Below are 25,840 nucleotides of genomic sequence, written 5' to 3' on the forward strand. Positions count from 1 at the left end.
GGTGCTTTGAAAGGACATGCTCAGTGAGGGCACTGAGACTAGTACTGGAAATTATTTTGCAATCTTTTGAGAAAGCAATTAAGCATCATGCTTTGAAGCATCGTTTTCAAATCCCAGCTATGCTTGTAAAATTGTGTGTATTGTCACAGCAGTGCACTGCAAGCCTGAAATGACCATTGTATGTTGCTTACATAAAACCACAGCTATTTCAGTATGGTCCAATACAAAGGTTGGGCTGAGAATGAGACACAAAGACAGATATGATTAACTCAATTTTATAATTGGCTTGAAAGGTGATTGCAATACACTCTTCTGTGGTATCTGCAATTCAGTGGAATGTCAGTAACCTCAATGTGTCTTGAATGCTGTTTCAAAGAGTGTAAGCAGCAGTGATTGGCCAATGCAAATAAAAAAACCAAGCCAGAACACTAGGAAATTTTTCAAGGAGTGAATGGAAATCAATCTAAAAATAACTTTGAGAGATTAACAAATCCACCCCACACCACTCTAGCATCATCCTGCTCTATCCTAATGACAACATGACACTCCTCACCTTATTTTCCAGTGATGTATCTCCTATTCCCTTACATATTTATTATACAGTATATACAATTTTTTCATGTTAGATCCCATAAATAAATTTTTAAGAAGGTGGAAAAGCTGGGAGAGAGCAAAAGGATCATATCAAACCCATTGGTGCTACTGAAAACTGGTAATACTAACAGAGTGCAATGCACAAGCAAGTGAAGGAAATTACAAGCCAGAGGCAAACACATCCTAAGCAGCTCTGTTCATACAGATAAATGACAGCATCTCTCAACCTGTGAGAGATGTGACACACATGGGACACACTGGAGAGCACATCACTCACAAGCCATATACTGTGAGGAAATATGAAAGGGATCTCAACTGGCTGAAAGGAGCCTAAGGCAAAAAGAGGCCGAAGGACACAATTTAAACCAACACTTGTTGACTCCCAGCTGGAAGTCTGCCTGTTTATAGCCACTCCCTTACAGCTGAAGTAGAATAAATCAAGATAAGAAACATTGGCTAATAAGGGATGAGGAGAAATAAAAAAAACCAAACCAATAGAAAATGCAGGTGTAGCTGGGCTGGAATGGGTTGGCATAGTTGGTAGGAAGAGACTGACCCTGCCCATAATCTAATAGCACGTTTCACAACTCAGCAGTCCAGAGATCCTTCTCAGGATAGTACAGCTACCATCAAAAGAAATGTCAGAATTCCATTTGCAAGAAGCAGATACCAAACTTCTTTACCACAGAGCATCAATCTGCTTTCATTATTTTAGCCTCATGGATTTCCCAACATGCTACAGACTTCAGCCTTTAAACCAATGGATAAGGAAAAATGAACAAACCTTAATGCTTGTCAATGGTTTTCATTTCCCACGTACCAGTCCAAAATCTCAGTTCCAGTAACTTACCCCTGAAATACTTTTTTCTCAATTATTATTTCTCATGCCAAGATAAACTAAAAAAGGTTCAGGAAATTATGTTGGCATGTATTTACTGTAGTTGTATAATTTCTTTCTGTATTTTCCCTTTATTTTTGATGACACCAGGAAAAAACCTCACTTTCACCAGTACTCCTTGAGGTTTCATATGGGACACAGATGAAGGCAGAAATGAACATCATGTAAGCTTTAAGGCTCAGATACATGGATCAGATAATGTGACTTACTGTGTATTAACTGAGCTGGAAAAACTGCTGTACATGCCCTCTTAGCTTGTCACAAGCACACAGTAAAATGTATGAGCTAACATGCTCTGCTTTGCTCTTGCAATGGCCTGGGAATGTGCACACGTTCACACACTGTCCTAGGGTAGAGCATTATGCAACTTGTCAGGCTGTTGTAGCTCTTACTGGTGCATAAAAGCCTATTAGGCAGATGTGATAGCTTGTCTCCCAAGTCACCTTGGAGAAAATTATGGAGATATGCTTTCCATCTTCTCTAGTTATATTTCTATTTTCTCTAGGCTGGAATAGTGTTGCTATCTTGCTAAAGAATATATTTTATTTCCCTTTACATTGTCTCTGTGATCTTGATTTAAGGCAGAAGTAATCCAGAAAATAGAACTTCAGCTGCATAGCAAATATTAATGTTTCCAAAAAGGTTTTCATTCTGAATCAATACAGAAAAAAAGAAAATCAGAAATATTTTCTGGAAGACATTCCCCAAATATTTTGATCTGAAGATATAAAAATCGCATCTAAGAATGTACAACCATCCTCATGTTACATATAATACAGATGCATAATATATACCCTATAGATTACATTATTCCATGTATCTCAAAGTTCAAACAAAAAAAAATCCCAAGTTGTGTCCTTCCAATTACAACCAACTAAAAATTCACTCAAAAGCTTTCACTCAGTGTTTTAATGCAATTTTGTTCTTTAAAGAGTCATTGTGAGAATATCTGTCCAGCACCAGCTATTTCATTTAGTTATTTACTTTTTCAAGTGCATCACAAAGTTACAGACATGAGGCACTGGATGAAGGGATGCATGGTGTCGAGCAGGCACGTTGAACAGCTCTCTGACCACAACCAGCCTGTCCCTCTGCCACCCTTTGTGCCTCCCCTGCAAGGTGCTCACAGTTCTGCAGGAAATATCACCAGCTTCACTTCACCTCTGATCATACATCAGTCTGAATTCAGGTTTTCTGGGCAGCATAGACTAGAGTTCCCTCCCAGCACGGCCTTTTGGAAAAGGCAAGCATAAAGGAGTTATGTGAGCTATTCTTCCAGCAGATGAGAACACGGTGCCTGCTGTAATGGATTTGAACCTTTCAGCATTCTGAGCTGCTGGTTTCTTCTTCCTAAGAGTTATTATAATAAAATACCACAACTAACAGCAAAAGCTCTATCATTTTCTGTTCTGGTCCTGCAGTTATGATTAAGTGCACTCCTCTCACTCTCTGTTACTCCAGGCACAAGTTAGCTTATGAAAATTAAGCTGTCTTTCTTACTTCTTCATACATCACCACTAACAGCCAGACAAGAGAAAACAAGGCTATGATTCTGGCATGACCACTGTGAAAAATTACCAGGCAGGCAGAATTACAGCTGGATTGCTGGAAATGGGGCTGTGTGCTGCCTGGCTGTGGGTTGAGACTTCTCCAGAAAGCAGCTGCAGCTACAGCATTTTGCACAGAACAGCTGCCTGACAGCTCCCTCACGATGAGAAGCTTGGCTGTTGCTGAGAAGAGGTTTCCATGGAAAAACAGACACTTCTGAAGCTGACAACTCAGTGCCATTAATTCTGCTTTTGCTTCACAGATTTTTGGTGGCTAATGGAGGGGAAAGCATTATGCTGTAACTCAGACACTGAAGGGGACTCCAGACCTTAACTCAGCTCCCAGCTGTGACACTGAACAGCCTCTTGCTCAATTCTCCCTGAAAAAAACTTTACCCCTCTTCCATTTTGCCTGTCTCACATGTTGCAAATGTACGTCCTCAGCGTTAGTAAGTGTATGCTACTTTCTACTGGAAGGGTAAGAGCAGCAGCGTGTGGCCAGGCTGAAGCTCCATCCAGCACGGAGTTGTCTCCAGCAGCAGGGAGGAGCAACTGTGCAACACGGAGCACAATAGTGCAGCTGTATGGTGCCTCTTCTTAATAGGGGTCCTCAGGATACAGTGACTCATGGCACATGACACATCTGAAGGAGTATCAGCTATTTTTCATGTTGGGTCTGGTACCTGCTGCTTTTTCTTGGTGCCAGTCTCCGTGCCTGTGAATAATATTTTCCTATTCTGCCCTATTTTTTCCCATTTTTAGAGGATTTCATCTTCTTTGCAGTCTATGGTACACAGGACCTTAACCTGAGCTCTTGCATTGATGTATTTTGCTATAAAAAACAATAAAAATAGTAGTAAAAAATTACAGTTATTACAGGTACTTCAGGTACTTTCAACATCTTCCTTAGTGGAAGTTTTTTCTTTTCTTTTAAACCTATAGTGGCTTTTACATGACTCCACTGCAATTAAAGTAAGAGCACTGAACCTACTGCTAACACTTAAGTGTGAATTGCACTCTCTCAGGACATCAGACTGTTTCCAGAAAGAGGAAAATAAGAAGACAAAAATAAAGGGGCAGGAAAGGCTGGAGTGTCACCTGATTTCCCATGGCCAAAGGATGAGCTGGTATCACTGAAAAGATTCAGCTCACTTCTCCTGGTTGTTGGATTTGCAAGGTTTAGTTGTATTTGGTAGAAGCCTTCAAAGTTTAAATCAAGTGCAAAGTAGTTTTCATCCTCTAAAAACATAAGTAAGAAATTTCTACACTGTGGACACTCTTGAAGTAGAACAGAGCAGAACTCTGTCTTGCTACTTCTAACTACTCTAACACTCATGGTTTAGATAATTAGGAATTTAATACAGACATGAATGCTGGAGCTACAGCCAGATACTGCCAGAGCAGTGCAGGTCTTCAGTGTAAGCTGAAAGAGAGGAGAAGGACTCAACAAAAATTTAAGATTCAAGCTTGGCAAGATTCAGAACTGCAGCATTCTGCTCCCAAAATGAGACACAGAAAAAGAGAACAAAAAACTGACAGAAGGGAAGAGGGGAAAACGTACATCTTCTCAATGTGGAAATATTCTAAATTGGCCAGTAGCAAGCCTGAACACTGTCAGGACTAGCTGAATCTATACTGGTTGAATCTATACTGGTGCAATGAAGCAGAGTTATTTTCTGCATGATTCAGAGTTAAAATCTTTGATTAATGCCCTTTGCTTCTTTTCGGCTTCTCCTGATTTCTTTTTCTTCAGCCTTTAAACACCTGCCTAACACACCCTTCCTTTCTGAAATGTGTGAGGCCACATCCTTAGCTGGTATAAATCAGCATGATTTCAATGAAATTAGTGTACTTAAGCTGACCAATACAGTTGAATGTGTTGCACTGCATAATAAATCTTGCCTGAGTGACTCTTTCTTGATGGCCTTCCTGCCCCGACCATATATTGGTTCATACAAAATAAGTGGCTTCCACAATATTTCACTTCTCCCACATCTCTCATCCACCTCTTCAGATCACTGTCAAGCTCAAGTTCTTCATCCTCACTATCACTGCCCTTTGCAATTCTTGCACTGTCTATATAAATGCATGTTTTTTCCTGCTCCCAGGCTCATTTCTCTCTTCTACTGCCATGTCCTCTCTCATTCCTAAAAGAGACTCTGTCTTCTCATGCAACAAATGCCCTGACTTACCTCTGAAAATTTATTTCAAGCACAAAATCCCTCAGGACTTTCCTCCAAAATTTTCTTTAGAAATTTTACCATGAATCCAATGTATAGTACACACATAAAATTTTGTGGGTGCTCTATAACACAAGTGTGCCAGACCCTATAAACACAGTCTGACACGGTCTCATACACTTGTATGGTACAGGACACACTGTGTTCAGCAGAACTGAATGCTTTAACCTCTGCTGTGCATTTATTTCAGAGGTGTGCAAACATGGGACAGATATATGCATTACATTTGTATGCACATATTCACATGCACATACATAAATGCATGCATAAATATGTACAGGTAAGTGTGTGCAAATACATAGTCTCTGCTGTGAAGAACGTCATTATTACATACGGAAATGGGAAGTTTCACGGAAAAATGCCTCCTGCAAAAGTTAAACTTTTTTGCTTGATATCTCATTTGCATTTAGTACATTGCTATCCCCCAGCAACCATTTCTCCTCCTTAGTGGACTAAATAGTCACGGAGAGAAACTGCACGGACAGTTATTAAGGCCCAGGTTGGATGAGAAGGTGGCCAAGGAGAAGCTCACTGAAGGTACAGCAGGACCGGCTCAGAAGAGGAGAGGATGGCTCCACAGGAGCATCATGTGCATAGTACACTGGTGCCAGGAGAAGAAGAGAGGATACAGGCAGTGAATACCTGCTAAGAATGGATGGTAGACAAATAAGGCAGATTTAGATACAATAAATCAAGGGCAGAGAAAGTCAAGATGAGCCAGGTTGACTCAATGGAAGAGAAAAGAGCAAGTGAAAGGAATAAGGCAAACTCTGGCAAGGCTGAAACAAGGATGTAAAGCAATGTTATCAGCTGACTTCTGGGATGTACTCAGAGATGGTGAGGTGACAAGGACAAAAGAAGGTAAAGCAAATCAGAGTGGAGAAGAAAAATAACTTGGCAGGAGTCTATACAGAGAGAAACATGACAAATATTTTGTATGTGGTAGGAAGGAGGATTCAAAAGGCATACATAAAAGGTGATCAAGAGGATGAAGCATACAGAACTGGATTGAGAAAGGTTGGGGTGAAGACCTAGATCTGATTGATCCTCATAAGGAAAGATGAAAGAATGAAATCAATCAAGAGAAGAAAATATATTGGGTTTCCGCTCATCTTCTAGTGTCCTCCAAGGAGCTTGTTAGAAAAATTAAGAGGACAGTGAGAAGTCCAGAAAAACCCAGCAAAGCTAGTAAATCTATCATTAATGTTTGCAGCGCTTTCATCTGCAGAATTTCAGTGAAATGAATTCTCAGCAGCTGAGTACAAGAGGGTAAGCATAGGAAAAAAGCCTTTCATTTTGCAACAAAACTTTTTTGAGGTTTTCTGTGGTCCCTTCCAACCTGGACCCATTCCGTGACATGCCCAACTCATTGCCATGAAATGTGTTCTGGAATGGAGTCTGGAGAAGAATGAAATGGTTGTGCAATTGTAAGCTTGAGCAGAAGAGAGGCCCATACCAGCTACATGGGCTGCTGAGCCAGTCCTTCCTCACCTCTGTTTTCATGTTACTGTTTATAGTACAAATAGTCCCAGCAGTAAAACTGCCATCTAATTAACAATAGATATCTAACAGGCAATAGGAGATGTCACACAAACCGTTTCCAGCTGGTAAATACTTTGATAACCAGGCTGCAGGAGGTCAGCAAGATGTACCCACTGCTCTGACTACACACCTTTTTTTACTAACACCAATGGCTTTTCCTTTATCATGGTCTCCTTTTAAATTTTTTATTTATTCAATGTAAAACTCCACACTCTTGTAAAATTGAAAACTTCTTTCTCTGAAAGCAGCAAAACATCCTTGTGAACAAATTCAATTCAAATCCACCCCTTCTAATATTCAGGCATTGATTTGAGAGAAAGGGTTCAGAGTTTCAGGAATAGGCAAGGTTTTAAAACCACTGCTTGAATTTGGGCTATGAAGGAATAAGTGATCACTGAACAAAAAATGTTTTATTTTTTGTTTTTGCTGCCAAAGATAATGCAATAAAACTGTGAAGAGCAGGAAAGTAACTATCCATGCACTATGACTCTGCCTGTCTTAAGTGCATCAATTTTATAAAGAGGATAAGGTCCTGATAGGCACATTTTTGTTGGCACAAAGCCCATCTGTGAAACGTGTCTCAGTCACGGGGAGCCGAGCAGCAGGATGCAGTGTGTGATCAATAAGGCTCTGATCTGATGCCTTTCAGTAGCAGCACTTCATTAAGGAGAACTTACAGCAGGAGAAACTGAGGCTCATGGTGATGGAATGACACTTCCAAGGTCACTGGGGTGGTGAGTGGTGATCTAGGAACAGGTGCCAGGACTTGTGAGACCCAGAGCACCGATTTTAGACATTGAGAAACTGTCCCTAATGAGAGCCTAGTGCCTAAACTGTCACTGCCAGTAATCACTCAGAAATCCCCACTCAGCTCACCTTCGAGCAGCTGTCAGCTCACTGGGTCCACTGATGGCTGAGTTTTTCCCTGCCACGTCTTTGAATGCTATGTGCTGCCCTGACATAGATTTACTTTGGGTACATCCCTTGGGATTCCAGGCATGTCTCATCACTTTCCTCTTGTTGTTCAGGCAGCTGCATTTTTCAGTAGTGATGTTAGCTGAAAGATCTTAACTCATATTTGCACCAGGTAACAGAGGTTCAAAGCTGTCTGTTTGTCCCTCATTTTCACCACATCACTGCATCAATACTCTTCATCAGGTTTCAGTGTTTGTTGTCTGAGGTTGTTGGAATAGTAAACTTCTTTGCTAGCAAGGAATTAGAGAAAGAGAGTTAGAGCTTCTTAATATTCCAAAGACTGCTCAAGGAAACTGCACAGCTTCCTACTTAGATCCTTTTGGGCAGTTATCATGTATCAACAGCATGATATTAGCCCCCTTTTCTTTTTATTTAAAAGGAACAAATCTTTTAAATTGATTAACACACCAAGAATGTTTTTAAGCAAGAAATCAGTGTATGTATCATAAGTACTTTCCCCAAGAATCAGAAAAATCCAAAATGCAGAAGCAGAGGCAGAACCCCCTCTGCCCAAGATGAACAATATGAAAAGGGTTGGTTTTCTAGTGACAATTCAAAAAATCAAAACAAATCAGAAAAAAATATAGAAAAGGGCTGTAGCTATCTGCTTAATGTGAAAAAGGTTGCCAAGTTATAGTATGTTGTGTTGAAATCCAACAATGTTGACATTATTTTTCCCCTCTGTTGGGTACAGTTCTGTTAAAAAAATAAACAAGCTTTGCATTTCCCTCTGGCTATGTGGCTTTATCAACCTCTGCAAATTCTTCTAGATGAAAATTTAGGAGTTGTCTCTTCAGTAGACACAGACTGCAATAAGATGATGCTACCTGCCTAGCACTTCTTGCCAATGATCCAATGATATTAAGCACACTTACTACACTGACAATTGGTTTGTGTAAACAGCTCACTTTATCCTTTTAATTACTGGCTTCAAGACAGGTTAGAGTTCACAAACACTATTGCTAGGAATTATTTATGCATCAGGAGTATGAGACAGTAAGGTGACACAACAAATATTTGTTCACGCCTAATGATTAAGCACAATTAAACCTGTATCAGAAATAGGACAGAGCTCTGATACCAAACAACAACTTGCTGTTTTGCATCTTGAGCCTACAGAGTAAGAGATGCTTCTGCCAGATGCTATAAAACAGTGGCTGTTTCAGATATCTCATGCTTTAGTGATGAGCCCAAGAGTCTTGGGATCTGTTCCTCGTTCTTATTTTGACCGTCTGTGCAATCGAGACAGGTCACCTCTTCAGTGAGCTGCAGTCTCCCTAAATAGGATCCTGCACTCAGGCAGTGGAAAAGAAGAAAACAACTTGAAAAACAGAAGTGTTGTAAGTTATTTTCTCAGCAAGAGATGGACCACTGCAAATACCTAATAAATGTGCAGAGAATTTGCCTTAAATTTAAAACAACCATCCTTTCTCTATGTTCTTCTCTCTCTTTCAATCTGTACTCTGGAGAGATCTGGATTTAAAGGGTAAAGTGGTTGAGATGTTCTCTTGCTGAAAATATGTTTACTTGTGAACCCAACTTGAAACCATACATTGCATTGGCTCAGCTTTGCCAGCACGTCCAATACTACAGAATCATGGAGGGTGCAAAGGTGAAATAAGAAGCCATCTTGAGCTCACATTGAGCTCAGTACCTTCTGCTCTAAGAATAAATTGTGCAGGATGCCTTGTAGATTGCTAGCAAGCATTAGCTAGTTTACTTTCTTAGTTTATGGCTGTTTACTACACATATGACACATTTTGCTTGCATGACTACAAAATGGTTAATATTCCTGATGCAGAATCCAGTAAGGCTTGGAAAAAGCAATAACCCCCCCATTCTTCAGTCTTTTGCAGATCACTCTGTGGATAATACCAGTGGTTTTCAGATGTTTAACACTAGTCTGAGTCTCAGCACTGATATTTCCTTTTTGTCTCTGTTTATTGGCTTAGTAATGAGTGATTCCTGATGTTCTGAAGAATCTTCAAGCAAAAAGGAAGAAGGCTATCTCAACTAAGTAAAGGGATAAAAATAAGTGTTATGAAAATCAGCTTAAGTTCCCTCTCCCTCTCTGTTGTTTAATTATTTAGTTTGTGCAGGTCAGGCTTTAATTAAGACAAACAGATGAAAAATGTGAGGCCGATAGAGCACAGGAAATAAAGAATTTTATCACACAGCCCTGAGTCAGAGAGTCTTTGAAGTGTTGCCAAAGAGTTGAAGTCCAAAGGCAAAGAGGTGAGAGATTAGCAGAAGGCACCAGTTTCACTAAGTAGATCTGTTGGTGATAACAGGAAGAAAGGGCAAGACTTGCTGTCCACTGAAACACAAGTCCCATAATGTATTCTGCACATCATATTGTTCAAGCCTCTAATATTTCATTCATTGATTTTATTGTCAAATGAAAAGGTGCTTGCTCCAAATGGCATTTAGTGAGACAGATGGGGAGAGACCCAGAGTTCATTACTGGGAGTTTGCTCACTGGATAACATTGACATTATATGATAAAAAGCAAGAAGAGTGCAGAAGTCTACTGGTCCTAATGTTTAGAAAGGTCTTTCTGGTTCTCCTCCTGGAAGCTGAAGGGCTTTGCACCTGGTCAGACTGCAGACTGCCTCACATGTCATCTGCATCCATGAAAATTCATCACTCCAACTTCTCACACAGGCCCTCCCTCCCTCTTTTGGCTGAGTGCTCCTTCCCCTACATTAGTATGGAAAACAGCATACTAGCACTCCACAAACCCCACAAACTCACCCCCTGTAATGAGGTCAACTTGTGTGGCCTTCTAAAAGGTTATGTGCAGGAGAGGCAAGATGTAAAATGGATTTAGGCTGAAAATAGCTAGCATTTGCTGGGCTTCAGCAAAACAACAGCATCTGTAGGCAGTCACAGCAGCAGAACTTTAAATGCCCGAGTGGTTAAAAATAAGGTGCTTACCAGCATCTTGGAAAAACTTTTGTGAACTTCTTTATTAATTATAGAAACTCCATCTAGATTTAAATTTAAACAACAGTATCCCTTTTTTAATCCCAGTCTACTTTTACTGCTTTTTTTAAAGTGACTTTTATAGCAAGGTTTAGCACTAAAGTCTTCATTCAAAAATACTAAAGAATCAAAATTATCATCTCAAATATTGAAAAACCCTCATATTTCCACAGTAAAATGAGAGAGATGCATGAAAGAATTAAGAATTCTGAGGACATCAAGAAGCAGGAAGCCAAGTGTGCAATTGCAGCAGGAAAGCATGCAAAGGGCAGGGAGCTCTGGTATCCGCTAATCCCCTTAATCCCTACTAATGCATGAAGTGCAAGCAACGTCTGCTTTATGAAGTAGTAAAATGCTGTTATGAATTTTGAATCTATCTTGCATCTCAATAAATTTTGCAATCAAAAGGGTAAAAACATCAAGTCAAATGGCAGTAAATTTCTATTTACTCATTTTCGTCTTCACCTGTTTAAGGATTAGATGGAAAACAAAATTAAAACTGAAATCTCTAAAATGGACCTAGCTAACTCACTCCCTCATAAGCACAAATGTCAGATAGCACACTGTATTTGCTCTTAAAAAAGGAAATAAATCCATGAGGTAGGTATGAGAAAATTATTCACAGCCTATCTGTATCATAAGCCTCTTCTGTGATAAAGAAGAAATAAATTACAAAACAAAGGGCTTCCCTCTCAGTCTTTCTTGGGTAGGTAAAAAAGAAATCCCTCACTCATCAGATAATCACATGTCAGACTAGACCCTTTATTGGCTTATAGTTCCATGTAGTGGAAACTGATGTCACCTTTTGTCAGTCATGCTGCATAGCCATTAAGCCATAATAAATACAAATTACAATATAAACATATTTAATATTTTAGCAAATTAAAAATGGATTGCCTTTCAAGTACTAAAAACCAACAAAAGTTTATATATGCATTTGCAGATTAGAAAGGCAGTAAGTCAAAGAAAAAACAGAGCGATATAGAAGACAATTTTGGCTGCATATTAGGAAGATCAGTAAGACCCAGTTAAATGTAGTGATGAAATCTTTACTTCCATTGGATTTAACACTGTGAGAATTCAGACCTAGGTCACATAAATGCTGCAGCAGCAAGAACACTAATTTGAGAAATTACCATCCCACGGCAGGAGTTACTGCCCAGCATCTCGGTGTCCAGCTATCTGGGTTAGCTGCAGCCCTCTCCACTGCTCCTCCACAATGGCTGTATGGAGAGTGAGAGGGACAGTAGGTCCCCATAAAGCCTGCTCATTTAGCTCATGGAAAAATACTGAAGAGATGATAGCAATAATTTCTTAAATCACTCCAAACAGAATTGTCAGGACATCAGTTTATTGCTCCAAAAGCATCCAGTAAATGGGACGTTTACAGATAATCTGTTCTAATCTCTAAAAAAGGTAAATCCTTTGGGAGCACTGAGGGCAGATTTGTGCAAGGCTCCCTTCAGTATCTCACTTCAGTTTCCACCTCTGTCCTTTTAGAAGGCAGAACCGATATTCCTTTTCCATGATTCTTTTCTGGAGGTGCACAAACATTGTACTAACTTATAAAATCCAATTGTGTAGTCCCAGACAGACCTGCCTAGGATGTACTCTTCACAAACAAAAGATAATGTAGGTGGTTCTGAATAACTCTTGCAGTATCATCTGTGCACAGATTTTTTTTTTTTTTCAAGTCTGTCCTAATTAACTCATTTTTTAATCCATCCAGTTTCAGTCACCTTCTATTACAGTGTCGTAAGTGACCACCTGGGTCATTTCTTAAGTCCACACTTCATTAGCACTACTTTTAGCTTGGACCTACACTTGCTTCCTGTCATGCCCTAAGTGTTTTCAGAAATAAACTTCTTCTTTACAAGTATGTTTTCTGTCTAATTTTTAAGATTTTCTCTCTGTGTTCAATGCTGTAAGATATGGATGGTCAATTGTGCTTTGCAAACTGAAATAAGAAATGCAAGGATCATTTTCAGTGGCACTTACTTACTCAAAGTAACAAAAAAGAGCAGAACACAAGACCCCCTCTATAACACATGAAATGCTAGTCTCTGTCCTTCTAGAGTAAGACATGACCTGGTTGAATTTAAAGCTCTTAATCTGTCACTTAGCCCATTAATTCCATGAGGAAACAAACTCCAAGGCATAAATCAGATTCTGGGACAACCTTCCAGTTTTTATCACCACATGAAGAGCAACTGAGCTCCCATCTTTTCCATTAAAGAAAAATAAGCAATTTTCTATTTAAGCTCACAAGATCAATGCTGCAAGGAAGTGAACTCTAGGAGTATGTCTGCACTAAAAGAAAGAAATATTTATGTGAAATGTGACTTAAGATGCAAAGGCATTAAAAAGAGGTCATTATCTGTTTTGGAAGTGGAGCAAAGACTTATATATCATTATCAGATTCTGACCAGCTCTAGATACTGAAAAGTACTGATGCTATTTCATTTCATGACAGATGGGGAGGTTCACCCTTCAGAAAGATTGAAGGAAGGCTGACTCAAGAGCAATTATAAATTATAACTAATTTGAAGGATTTTTTCCCTCCTCTTTTCCTCCAAATCCTCTAAGCTAATTTTGTAGCTAACGCAAGGACAGATCTGAGAGAGTAATTATCGAGCAGGTACGACAGGATTAAGTAAACGCTCTATGACAAGACAATACTGAACTTCTCTCACTGAACCACTACACAAATTATTTGTGGCCAGGATTAAAGTATTTAATTAAATCATCTTTGTGTAGATGAAACATGAAAATCATTTTCTAAATTGCTGCAAGAGAGAAAAACACTTCCCTTCGTTTGCTTCTTACAATCTATTGAGTCTGTAGTTCAAAACCAAAATGATCAAAACAGCAGTGACTCACTGGCAAGAGCATTACGATAAATCGAACTACCTTGAAAGTTATCTCCTTGCATATTTTTCTCCTCCAGCCAAGATGGTTGCAACATCAGGCAAATGCACGACTGGAGAAAAAGACCGCTTCCAGACCAGAAAGGTACTGTCCCTCCATGATACGAGAGATTTAGACACAGGAATTCTTCTTAAAGTAAAGGTGCCAGTCACTTCAATGAGCTCTTACTCAACATTAGCATTCTCCTAGAGGACTCTGAGGGAGAAAAGGGATTGTAATATTCTTGTTTCACAGAAACAATGGAAAATAAGGAAACCTTCCTTCTTAAGAAAAGACTAAGTTTGTGTAGAACAAAGGATTTTTTCACCCCTGAAATCAACAAGGGGAAAACCCACCAAATTTAAGACATAGCTGCTTCCTGAGATGTATTTTCTGCAGTACCAGAAGGGAGAACCAACATTGGGGGGTTGCTCAGTTAAGGCCAGAAGGTCCAAAATATTCTCTGTCTCTCAAGGCCTCCATCAGCAACTATGAGACACAGCCAACCTAGGAGAGAGAACTGAGAGACAGGTACCTAGTGTTTCTATGGACTGCACTGAAGAACATCTGAAGTCATGGTTGATCTGGGAGAGAAATTTTAATGTTTCCATAAAAGTGTTTTTAAAGTCACATTTAGAAAACTGCTTTGAGTAATGAATACCTGAACTTGGTTGGACTTCATTTGGCTGCAGAATTGAATGGAATAATCTACTGGTGGATAAAATGCAAGGATTTGGACTTAATTCTCTAGCCACTGTCAACTAGGATGGAATGACTTCAAGCTATTTCTTTCTGTTTGGACTAGTATCTTGGCTGGAAGAAATCCCAGTGGGGAAGAACTGTGTTGGTTATTAATGCAAATCCTTACTATCTCCCTTCAGAAGAGAAAGGTGCTGTCATTTTTCATACTGGATGTCTACTTATTACAGCAGAAAGCAAATCAATCCTTTTTCTTTTCTTTTAATTGCAAGCCATAACAAAAAAAAAAATTTTTTTACAAAACCGTTACAGATGCATCAAAGAATAAAATATTGTGAATTGATTTTTAGGTCTAAGAAACCTTGTCATAATCTCTTCAAATGACAATAAAGATAAAAAATCTACCTACAGCTAAACTTTATTATTCCCTGTGCTGCATAGATGGTAAAATAAATAATTTTTGAAGGGAAAAAGAAGGAAAGTTAGATAAAACAAATATTACAAATTTTTATAATGATTTCTTTTCAACTCCACTGTTTCAGAAACAGCCTATGGATACTTTGCTCTCAAAAACAGCAAAACCAGTTAATAAATGTTCTATGCGAATAGTCATTAAATAAACAGTCTGCGTGAGTATATGTGCAATAAAAACCAAGACCTAACACTCAGTAATTTCAGTGAGTTTTTGCTCACACAACTATACACATGCATTTGTCCATATGCAGCAGAAACTAGATCAACCCTTCTGAACAATGTTAAAAAACAAGGAGTCTCTTTTAATAATTCTAATAATTTCTGGATTTACTCTATTAGTAAGTCATTGTGAATGAGAGAGAAACTAACACTATAAATATGCCTGTAACAATAACATGTACCAGGGAGCGGGGGGAAATATGGAAAGAAGCATATGAAACTGCTAATGGAATAATAATAATATAATTCTACCGAAGAATTATAGAGTGAAGGTCTCTTGTAAGCTCCAAGGTGTATGATACTGCACATATTAAAATATTTCCACAGTATAATCCAAAAGTGATTTAAATACTTACAGCAGCTTTCATAAAAAGTTTGATGTATCTCTTCTGGACCACTTAACAATCATGAGCTGCTGCCTAATTTCCTTTCCTATCATTACTTACTGTCAATAAATGCATGTGTGTTAAAATTAATTTTTCTCCTTTGTAATTAGTCTTGGTCTACCTGCCTGACATATTAACTGATTCTAAAATCTCTTATTTGTGACATCAAATTATTTCCATGGTGACAGATTGAGACATATTCCTGAGTAAGAGTGGTAAGTGGGTCATATTTGACTGGGAAGGGGAGAAAATTTCCAACTTTCCTTTATATATGTTTGCTTTGATTAGGCTAATCAGTAACTATAGGAAGACACGACTATGGTACAGTTAATTTGCTGGGGAGTTGATAATCACAGAGGCTTGTGAGAAAGTTTTTAAGGTTATTGTGGGTAATAAAGACTTTAAGATTACGTCAATCACTTTTTGAAGATTAACTAATTCGATTCATAACTTCAGGCTTAGTTCAGTACATAACTTAGTTCACTGATTTTTAATTTTTTTTTAGTGGACTGTTCTAAAGAATATGCCACTTTACAGCCATGTTGCAGTAGCTTTGAACATTAAGTTCAATCTGGACTTGACACTAGAAAATCTCTGGTCCCTGTGTCTTTGCACAAGGGATTTGCTCTCTTCTCAGATTTATTTCCATTTATCGGCTTCAATTTGCACTGTAGACCATACTTGAGCAATGGAACTGTATCTTATGTCTCTGGGTCTGCATTAAAATTTGATGTGTTCTGCTGCACAGGCATGTGTGTCCTTGGATGATATCTGTCAAGGGTGCTCCAGTGAACACCAGTACTGAAAGTCCTCAAAACTCGCCAGCACTTCTGGCTTTAAAGGGCAACTGAATAAAATATACTTTACAGGGTGGTCTTATACGTCAGCAATAGCACCTACTATGAGTTCTGATGAAGTGATTCAGTGGTGGGACTCTGTGTGACAGGGAATGAAGACCCTCCATTTGACCCTCACAAATTCACCTGAAGGAGTAAATATTCAGACACAGCAAGCAGGTATGACTCTTCTATCCCAAGTGGAGCCATTCCAACTTGTAGCAGGTTATAATTTGGCTCAGTAAATTTATACTACAGAAGAATGAAGTAGTTTTCATGTATTTTCTGGGTTTTATATATTTTCTCATAAAAACACCAGCTGCTGGTCTTTGCTGCCAATTAGCAACCTCCCACTTTCCCATTCCAGGCAAGTCGGTGAGGAAAGTTGTCAGACCAAGAACAGAATTGCTGGCAAGGCACCCTCTGGCCAAGGCACGCTCCATGGAGCACATGCTGTGTAGGAGAGGCTTTGCCATTTGGGAAACTGGGCCTCATGAATTCTAATCCAGAATAACCCAAGTTTAGCTCCTTAGAAGAGCAAGCTAAACTAAAACTAACAACTTTCACTTTTCAAGTGAAAAAGAAACCAACCATGATTTTGGAAATGCTACCAGCATGGATGTGTATATTGCTGTTTGATCACTGAGAGTACATCCAATGTGATGTTTTCATGGGGAGAAACTCTGCAAGTAGAAAGCACCAGAATCATGTGCAGCCCTAGATGTTCAATTTCATAGAAAATGGTAGTACTTGCCCTCTAAAAGTGTCTGACAGCAATCATTCAGGTGTAGTGAAAATGGCACCTCAGAAACCACAATGAAACCAGACAGCTATGACTTCACGTATTCACAGTAAATCTTCAGCAATTATTCCACTGAGGCTAAACATGAGATAAATCAGAGGCAACTATCAATTCCCAGTGTAAAAAGGGCTCAGTGAGGAAAATATTTACTCCTGTGAGGAATTTATTTGGACAGGGGGAGCTTATCCAGAGCTAGGGCCTCTACACACACACACCCCTTGGAATGACTAGGCAAGATAGAATGGGATGGAGAAAGGAACCCACAAACAGAACCCAGACTGCAGAGGCAGCAAAGTGCCCACTTATGTCTGCAGCAGAGCTGGGAAACAGAGCTCAGATCCCTGCTGTTCCACTTGGTGGAACTGCTCTTCTCCTTCTCAATCCCTCTATGGATTTTTATCAACTTATTTCACGAGCAACAAAGTTTGCCAATACACTGTGAGAATGTTAATGTGTATAAATCATGAACCTTTTTCCTTGTTTCAACAGAAGAGTCTAAATAGCTGCTAAGATTGCAAATTAGTTCATCTCTGCTTAAAGGATTAACTTTTTAGATCTTTTGCATATCAGTGAAGTTAAAAGAAAAAAAAAAGACACACTTTCCCAGAGGGAGTAAAGCCACTCTCCCGGCAAAGCTGCTTTCAACTCCAAGTTCTGGTAACAAAATGGCAAAGAAAAAGCTCTCTGCACCAACTTATTAATGTCAGACCCGACCTTGGGAAGTGTTTTGTAACATGTCAGAACACAAAGAATACAGGATTCAGTAATTAGCAATCATGGAGAGATTATATTGATGTTTTATACATATTGGTGGGTAGACAGAGGAGGGACAGCAAACAGGAATATTGAAACCACAGCAGACTGGACAGTCAGGTTGATGAGAGTAGTTAAGAAGATTAATGTATACTCTAAACTGAACTCCCCTCATTGGTCAGTACTCCATAATTTAAAAGACAATGCCAGAGCCTTCACTTCAAGGTGACAGAAAATTCTGATGAAGAAAAGACACAGCTGAAAACTTACTTTTAATTAAAAAGCAAATAGACTGAAGCTCCCATGTGCCTAAAAGGAAGTAATAGCATTTCAGAAACAGAGGGGAGGGATTATTATTTAGGTAGTTCATTTTATTAAATAAAAGAATTCAAAGAGAACCAGTAACAACTTTTCCACCCTAGTATCCTCAATAACATAAGATGATTACTCACTGACTTAATGAGAAAAAGTTTGAGTCTAAAGAGAAAGCAATTAAACTGACAGATTTGCTGCTACCAAGAACAGATATCCACAAAATGCAGAGCTAGGATGCATTAAATGACCAGAATAATTCATGAACGTGAATAAAGATGATGAAGAAATGGATGACAAAATTCACATCTTCCATGCAATAATACAATGGGCAGACCAGTGACAAGCAAACTGACAGGTCCATGCTCAGATGGACAGAGGTGACATATTCCTAATATTTATAAAAAATTGGTCAAAATGGTTATACTAACAGTTTATGACATATGAGAGCTCAAAAATTAAAGCAAAAGAGGCCAAAACTAGTTTTATATAGAAACTGGAGGTTTCCAGTTAGTTTCCCTTTCTTGCTGCAAACACTTTTAACCTGCTGAAGTTTAGTTATGAAACTATTTTAGTGTTAAGAATTTACGAGTTGTGGGCAGGAGCTGTTTTTCCTAGGGATCACTGAGCTCTGTAGCCTCAGGCATGCAACATCTGCCACAGCATGTGCCAGTGGGGAGCAGCAGCAGTTAGTCATGGTCAACTGTGACATTTTGCTGACTGCTCCATCTTTTTCCCAATTTTGAACTCAATGATCTTAAACTTCAGCCTAAATTTCAGCATCAAAGGCCTAAGAGGAAGGTAGTACTTCACATATCCTCTGCAGTTGGAAAGACCACATTTGGAAGATACTGTTCAATGAGGGGGATAAAAGAGGATGCTGGTGGAGAGCAACACTTGGCCCTGAATCCATTAGCCAGGACAGGCTCTGATGTTATCTGCCCTAACTCAATGCTGTATCTCACTGCATCATCATTTTCAATCTTGCTTAAGTCAATGAGACTACTCATGAGCTTTAACACTTCAGCCTATGATTAAGTACTTCACTAAATAAGGTCATTAAATTTAAATTGTAGATGCTTGCTAGGTACTCCTGAAGGTTGTTCTCTCACCTGCAACATAATCCCTGCAGGCTCATGGCTGGCAAAACAAGTGGCTAAATAACATCCAAATCTGCATGTCAGCAATCCTCCCACTGAACTTAAGACACAGGAAATTGATTGATTCAAGAGGGAGCTGTGTTTACCCTACTGCTGATGTAGGCAAGAACAGAAGCATGTTATGGCTTGTAGAAAAGATTGAAACACACAGGAAAGGAAAGGTGGATGAACCTGGCATACCACAGTGTGTGGCAACCTTAGCTGGTTGAAGTAGCAAAAGCCTTACAACTATGTAGTGTAAGGCTTAATGCAGTGTTTTGCCATTTCTCAGCAGGAACTATCAGTGCAACATAATATTTTGCCAGTGCAGTTAACTAGCTCAGGTACATGTGCATACATTGGCCCTCACAGAGATATATCCTAAAGGATTCCTAAAGGATTAACACGGCACTTCAAACACTACCAAGCTATTTTCACTTTTCTCTATTCAGTGTGCACACCTCAAAGCAGCCCTCTACCCTGCTTCCTACTCCCAAACAGGCTATCAATCACAATGAAGGGTATGCTAAAGCCATAATGCAGATAACAGACCATTAAAAGCTCAAATGAGACTACTAAACACGTTTCATTAATCATAGCACAATCCAGTCTTGAATCAGGAGCTACAGATTTGGCAGGTCACTAATGGAAGGCTTCTTTCTACCTGATCCTAGTGACTGGGAAAGGGAATTGCCTTAAACCTTTTGCCCTTCCTTCTCTTCTTTGGGTGCACATGACCTGTGAGTGTTACATTGTTGGGAAAAGACAGTGAGAGAATAGAGAATAAAAATAAGAGACCTGCTATGAAAAAAGAGTGTGAATGTTCTCCAGAGAGCCTGGATTCTCAAAGGAGCCAAAACACACCAAAAGCTTACACAAATTTTAGTAACAGTACTTCTGAAAAACTGGCCAAATTGTCTTCTTCTCCCTTGCAAGGGGTCTTTATTTAGGGATTTGACTGAGTATCAGAAAGAGGCGTTATCTTCCTAGGGTCCCAGACCCAGTGCTGATCTTACCACTTTGAAAGCATACATAGCAGGTAAATTTTTAAAGAAAATACTGTAAAAAAGAGATGCCCCCTTTGCACCACTTCTTATTTGTACATGTCCAGTTTTCCCAGTAATTTTCCAAACCCTTTCCAGAAAAAGTCAACAGGTTACCTGCTAGGCAACTGCCAGGTGAACAAAGTTACCTGCTGAACATATCTGGCTCTTTAACCCTCCTGATGCCACATGCCTCTGCATCATGGCTTCCAAGTGGCGCATACATTTTTCGTTTCTTTTGACTCCAGAAGCAGATTGGAAAAGGTGGTCCCAGCAGAGGTAGTTTCCTTCAACAGCAGAGACAGAAGACACTCTCAAAAAGATTCTAAAAATTAATTGGAAGAGACAAGATGCCAAAACTAAAGGGGCCTAACAGAATGGGCTTCAAGTTTAATCCTAGTGGAGGATGTGAATCAACAAACTTCTTGCAAGGAGGAAGGGTTTTTACCTTAGTTTAACCTCACTGTGGCCATGCTGAACTCCAAGGTTTACTCTTACAAAAGACTTTCAAATGAGCAGAGACATCAGTTGTCGACATTGGTGGATGGATTTTACTATGGAATGCTAAAAAATGGGAAAGAAGTGTTGAATGCAGAACAAGAGCTTTCAAAAGTACAGCAACAGAGGCTTGATTATGCCAGATATTTGCTACACTGAGTTTTTGAGCTCATTCTGTTCACAGAAACATGTTATCACTTAATGTTACCATCATCACTTAGTTATGTTATCACTTAATTCCTGTATACTAAAATGACAGCTTCTATTCTGATAATGTGTGTTTCAGGTAGGATTTTGGAGCACTACCAATTAAAAGTAGATTATTAACATACTTTCATATGTTAATAAACCCCTGACTCCTATTATTTGTTTTTAATGTTGCCTAATATTTTAAGATCTGCAGAACCTACACCTCCTGCCAAATGGAAATGGGTTTAGAGGACTCAAAATGTCCCTACTGTGAAATTTCTTGAACACACTGTGCTTTGTGGCAGGGGTTGGAAACACTCCTAAACATTGAAGAAAATAATTTCCGACAATTAATTATGTTTCCCTAGTACAGTATCTTCCTTCCTCTGCGGGGTTAGGCACCAGGGCCCCAAAAATACCTTGGGAGTGTTTATTAGTATTGCACATTCTAGAAGTATCTAGTAACAGGGAAAAGTTGGTGATTACTGCTTTTTTTAAAGAGTAGGCTTTTTGCTCTTATGACTGCTATGAAAAGCAAAGAAGTGTAATATCAATGAACCAGACAACAAACAAGAACTGGATACTTTCTTTTTTTCTTGACATCATCATTTTTAAGTAGGTCTCCTGATATCTTTGAGGGTTTCACCATGGTAGACTATTCCATTTACATCAGGTTTCAGGAATTAACCTCTCAAAGTCAGTATTTCAGGTTCACATATCCCTTCTTACACAGGTGTTTTTTCTCCTGTGCGCAGAAGGCTATGACGATAGCTTTACTTTCTTTGGCACAGCTACCTGCATATTTTTCAATGCCAGGGTTTTGCAACAAAAGTGATATCACTTTGGTAGCCATTAAATGTTCATGCAGCTCACCAGGATACAAGAGAGATGAAGAAATACCGGTCCCATACTGAGAGCTAACTGGCAGCACTTCTTGTACCTGTGTTTTGTGTTAACACCAGTGGGCAAAAAAGCACCACACAGTCCATCACTCACTTCTCCTCTCCCTCAGTGGGACTGGGGAGGAGGAAAGGTAGATTAAAAGCAAGAAAACTTGGGGGTTCAGATTGGAAAAAAAACCAAAACAAACAAGCAATTGTTTGATAAGTGAAGTAGAGGAAGAGGGAAGGGAAGGAAACAAATCAAAACAAGTGATGCCACACAGTTACTCCTATTGGTAACTGATGCCCAGCCAGATCCTAATCAAAAGATGCCTAGTCCCCAAAAGCCGCCTCTCTTCCCTTTTAGAAGAGCATGATGCTGAATGCCATGGAATAATAACTCTTTTGTTGGTGAGAGTCACCTGCCTGGTTGTGTCCTGTCCCAGCCTACTGAGTGCTCACCAAAGCAGGCACTGTGGGGGCAGAGTGGGAACCAGGGAAGGCCTTGATGCTGTGCAACCACAGCTCAGCAAAAGGCAGAACATGAGTGTGCCACCAGCACTGTTTTGTTACCAAAATCTAAACCTCAACACCATATATACTGCTATGAAGACAATTATTCCGGACTTTCAAGGAGCTTCCCTGCTGTTACCTGAATATATAGCACAGATTAAATGAGACTGGTAAACAAAGGAGTCCAAGCTATGCTAAATATTGTAGCATGTTTTTAAACATTTAAACACATGGGAGTGAGCTTCAGAGTTACTGTCCTGGACATCTTGTCTTTATTTGGGTTTTGCTGCACCATGACCTCTTCAGGAGACCTGCCAGTGTTCCATGGACACAATACCTCCTTGCAAGCAGCTGCCTCTCTTTGGAGTTCTGTCACCTTTCTCTGCCTGAGAATCTGCTAGGAGGGATATACTGCCCTGTTCAGCCATCACAACCTACTGCACATGGTTTCTTTTGCTTTTGACAGATATTTCACAGACCCTCAGGTAAATGTGACCCAGCTTTTGAGTAAGGAAGTGAAAATGTTAAAGGGGGTAGGAAAATGCAGGAAAGTATCTTGCCAGTATAAGACTGCATGAGTCATGTAAGGTGTATCAATAATTAAACACTAAAAAGAATGAAGCAGAACAAGTGTGCATTAGAGGTGCGTCCCAAATACGGGCTGGAACTAATGAGGCTTTTCTTTTTACCACCAGAGAAAGTTTATTATGTGTACTTCAAAGGCAGCTGACTTAGTGAGCAGTGGAGATGGGTCAGATACATCCTTTCCACTGACACTCAGCATAAAAGGAGAAGCATTCATAATGGAATGGCTGAACTGGCTATGAAAATAACAACCCATGACTTTGGAAAATTTTAAAGAGAGGATTAAACCCAAAAATAAAAGGAGAGGGAAGGGAAGAACGGCATATTAAATAAAAACAGAATCCTGTAGTTATTTCACAGCTACAAAAGGTGTGTGCTGATGCCATACATGCTCCTCATTCTGACCTCTAGCCAGGTCCACAAAACCTGACCTGTGATACACTGGGCTGTTGAAATGCCTCTACTCTTTACAGCTGAGGCTGACCAATTAAATGTTAACAAAACTGAAAGTGGGGTACAAAGCACCTTGATTACCAGTGTAAATGCAATTACATCGAGAGCTATTGCAGACACCACCAGACCAGGAGACCTGTTACACAGGGACAACAGTGCAGATGGGGAAATTAGAAAAAAAATAATCATGCAAAAGTTACAAGTTAATAAGCCTGAGGAATAGAAACCCAGAGAGAAATACTGTATGAGGTGAAAACAGGTGGAAAGCAGTATATTAGACAATAGAGAGCTACAATCTGCTGTGCTTTTCACAAGGAACTGAAAGACAGGAAATCCTTGGTTCTTGTTTCACTTGTGAGGCTGCCTGGCACTCAGCCCCTGCTCAAGTTAGACCCTCCTGCCTCTAGTGCTCAGTCTTGCCTGAACTTGTAACTTGTGGAAAGAAAAATTGCTGGTCCTTGCTGACAGCAGACAGCCACACCACATCTGTATAGCACCAGATTTCTAAAATGCCCTTGTGACAGAGCTGTACACTCAGACAAATTCAGGTGTTTCTCCTGCACTCCATTGCTAAATCGCCTTGCGATTCTTCACATGAAATCACATCAGCTTGAAAGTGAGCAATTATTAACCTGCCACTGACAGAGAAATGGCATTTCAGGAACAGGACTTTGCCACTCTAACATGGTCTATAGTGTGTGGAATAAACACAGGACATCCTTAAACTACAGCTCAGATGTAAGTACACAAATTCCAAGCTATTCCAAGCTAAATGAAAGCTATCACAACTTCTCTTGCACAATCACCAAATTTATCCACATTTCACAGTTTCCAAAATTGTGGTTCCTTCATTTTTTCTTGATTTTTAACATAATTTCACGCATTTTTTCTTTCAGGAAAAATTAATCTGTTCAGCATAGATGGTACGAATACTTCTAGGAGACCTCTGCTGGTCTCTGAAGTCTTTTGTCTTCAAAAGAAACCCCACTCTACATCCCACACATGCACTGTTTTCTAATTAAAAGCTGGATTCTCATCTAATTTTCCCCAATATAAATCCAAGGACAGCCTAAATGAAAGAAATGAAATTGCTCTAGATTCAGTCTATGGCAAATGAGACAAGCATCTTGGCCTAATCTCATGAATGTCTCCCTTGAGACCTCCATTAGTAACACTGTTAACACTGTTTTTTTAAGTGAAAAATGCACCACATTCTTGCAAGAACCCCTGAAGGAAAAAATGGTGTTTTTAATACATCAATTCCACACAGTTACTGTTAAATTTCTGTGAGATCTGAGGCAAAATAGTTACAACACCATGCAATCTCAATATACCTCCTCAGCAACAGCACTAGAAATACAACTGTAACATATATTTAAGTAACTTGTTTCAGTTTGTATATATTCTAAGCCTATAAGGGAAAACTGTGATGCAACTACACCTGTCTTCCTCCTCAAGTATCATTAGTACTAATTTTTTACAATTTCACTCATGGCAGTTTCTGGATTCAGTTGATTTCAATACACTGCTAAGAGATACTAATCCCACTTGCAGGGCCAGAAATGAGCATTGGAATTGGTAAGGGTGCTTCAAGCTTTCAGGCTAATAAAACACTTGTGACATTTCTTTATCCTGACTCATCTGAAGGAGTTTGCCTCCTCTTTGCCCTTTCACAATGGACTATGAACAAGACATTAGAGCTACAAAGCTCCTTGGAACAAGCTCATGTTTTGCCTGACAGCTAGGCCAGACAGAGGAAGTCTCTGGAGAGAGGAACAAAAAGTATCAGCTATTTTGGACATCTAAAGAAGCATATCCCCAGTGCATTTTTGCAGAGGTGGACGTGTAAGCATGATTTTTATTTTTTTCTCCCCTGAAAAGCCCTCAGCCTTAAATGACAGCTCTCCTATCTCTGCTTTCTACTCTAGTTGCAAATTCCTTCAGAGTTTATCACTGCTTTGTCAAGCATTGGTCACAAGGGGACAAAAATAATGAAAGGTGTTCTCCAGGTCTCAACACACTTTCCAGAGATTACTAAACTAATCTTTAGTTCTTAATTTTGACAACCTGGAAACCTTACATATTGTTAGAGAAATTATTAAACATCTTCCTATTCTACCAAGGGATAAATTAAGACTAATCACAGCTTGGGATAATGAAAATCAAATTTCTTCTACTTTAGAATCTGCCTTCCAGACTTCATCACAAGAAATTTGCATTCCCATCTGCCTTCAGCGTGAAAGCCAGAGCTACATAGCAAGGTACCTTAGGACAATATATTCCAACCAAGTTAGTCCAAGCCCCAGTCCAGCCATGGCTCCAAGCTCATTAGTACCCAGGTTCTGTTCATGACTGAATCACCCAGCAGAG

At 39.4% G+C, this 25,840-nt stretch overlaps 1 protein-coding gene across 2 annotated transcripts in view; it reads right to left on the reverse strand.

The window, feature by feature from the left end:
* LARGE1 (LARGE xylosyl- and glucuronyltransferase 1) overlaps positions 1-25,840 on the reverse strand; it is a 272,061-nt gene that overhangs the window by 63,366 nt on the left and 182,855 nt on the right. The window lies entirely within an intron of this gene.

This window comes from Molothrus aeneus, chromosome 5 (genome assembly GCF_037042795.1).
Source record: "Molothrus aeneus isolate 106 chromosome 5, BPBGC_Maene_1.0, whole genome shotgun sequence".
In the NCBI taxonomy this organism is placed as follows: Eukaryota; Metazoa; Chordata; class Aves; order Passeriformes; family Icteridae; genus Molothrus; species Molothrus aeneus.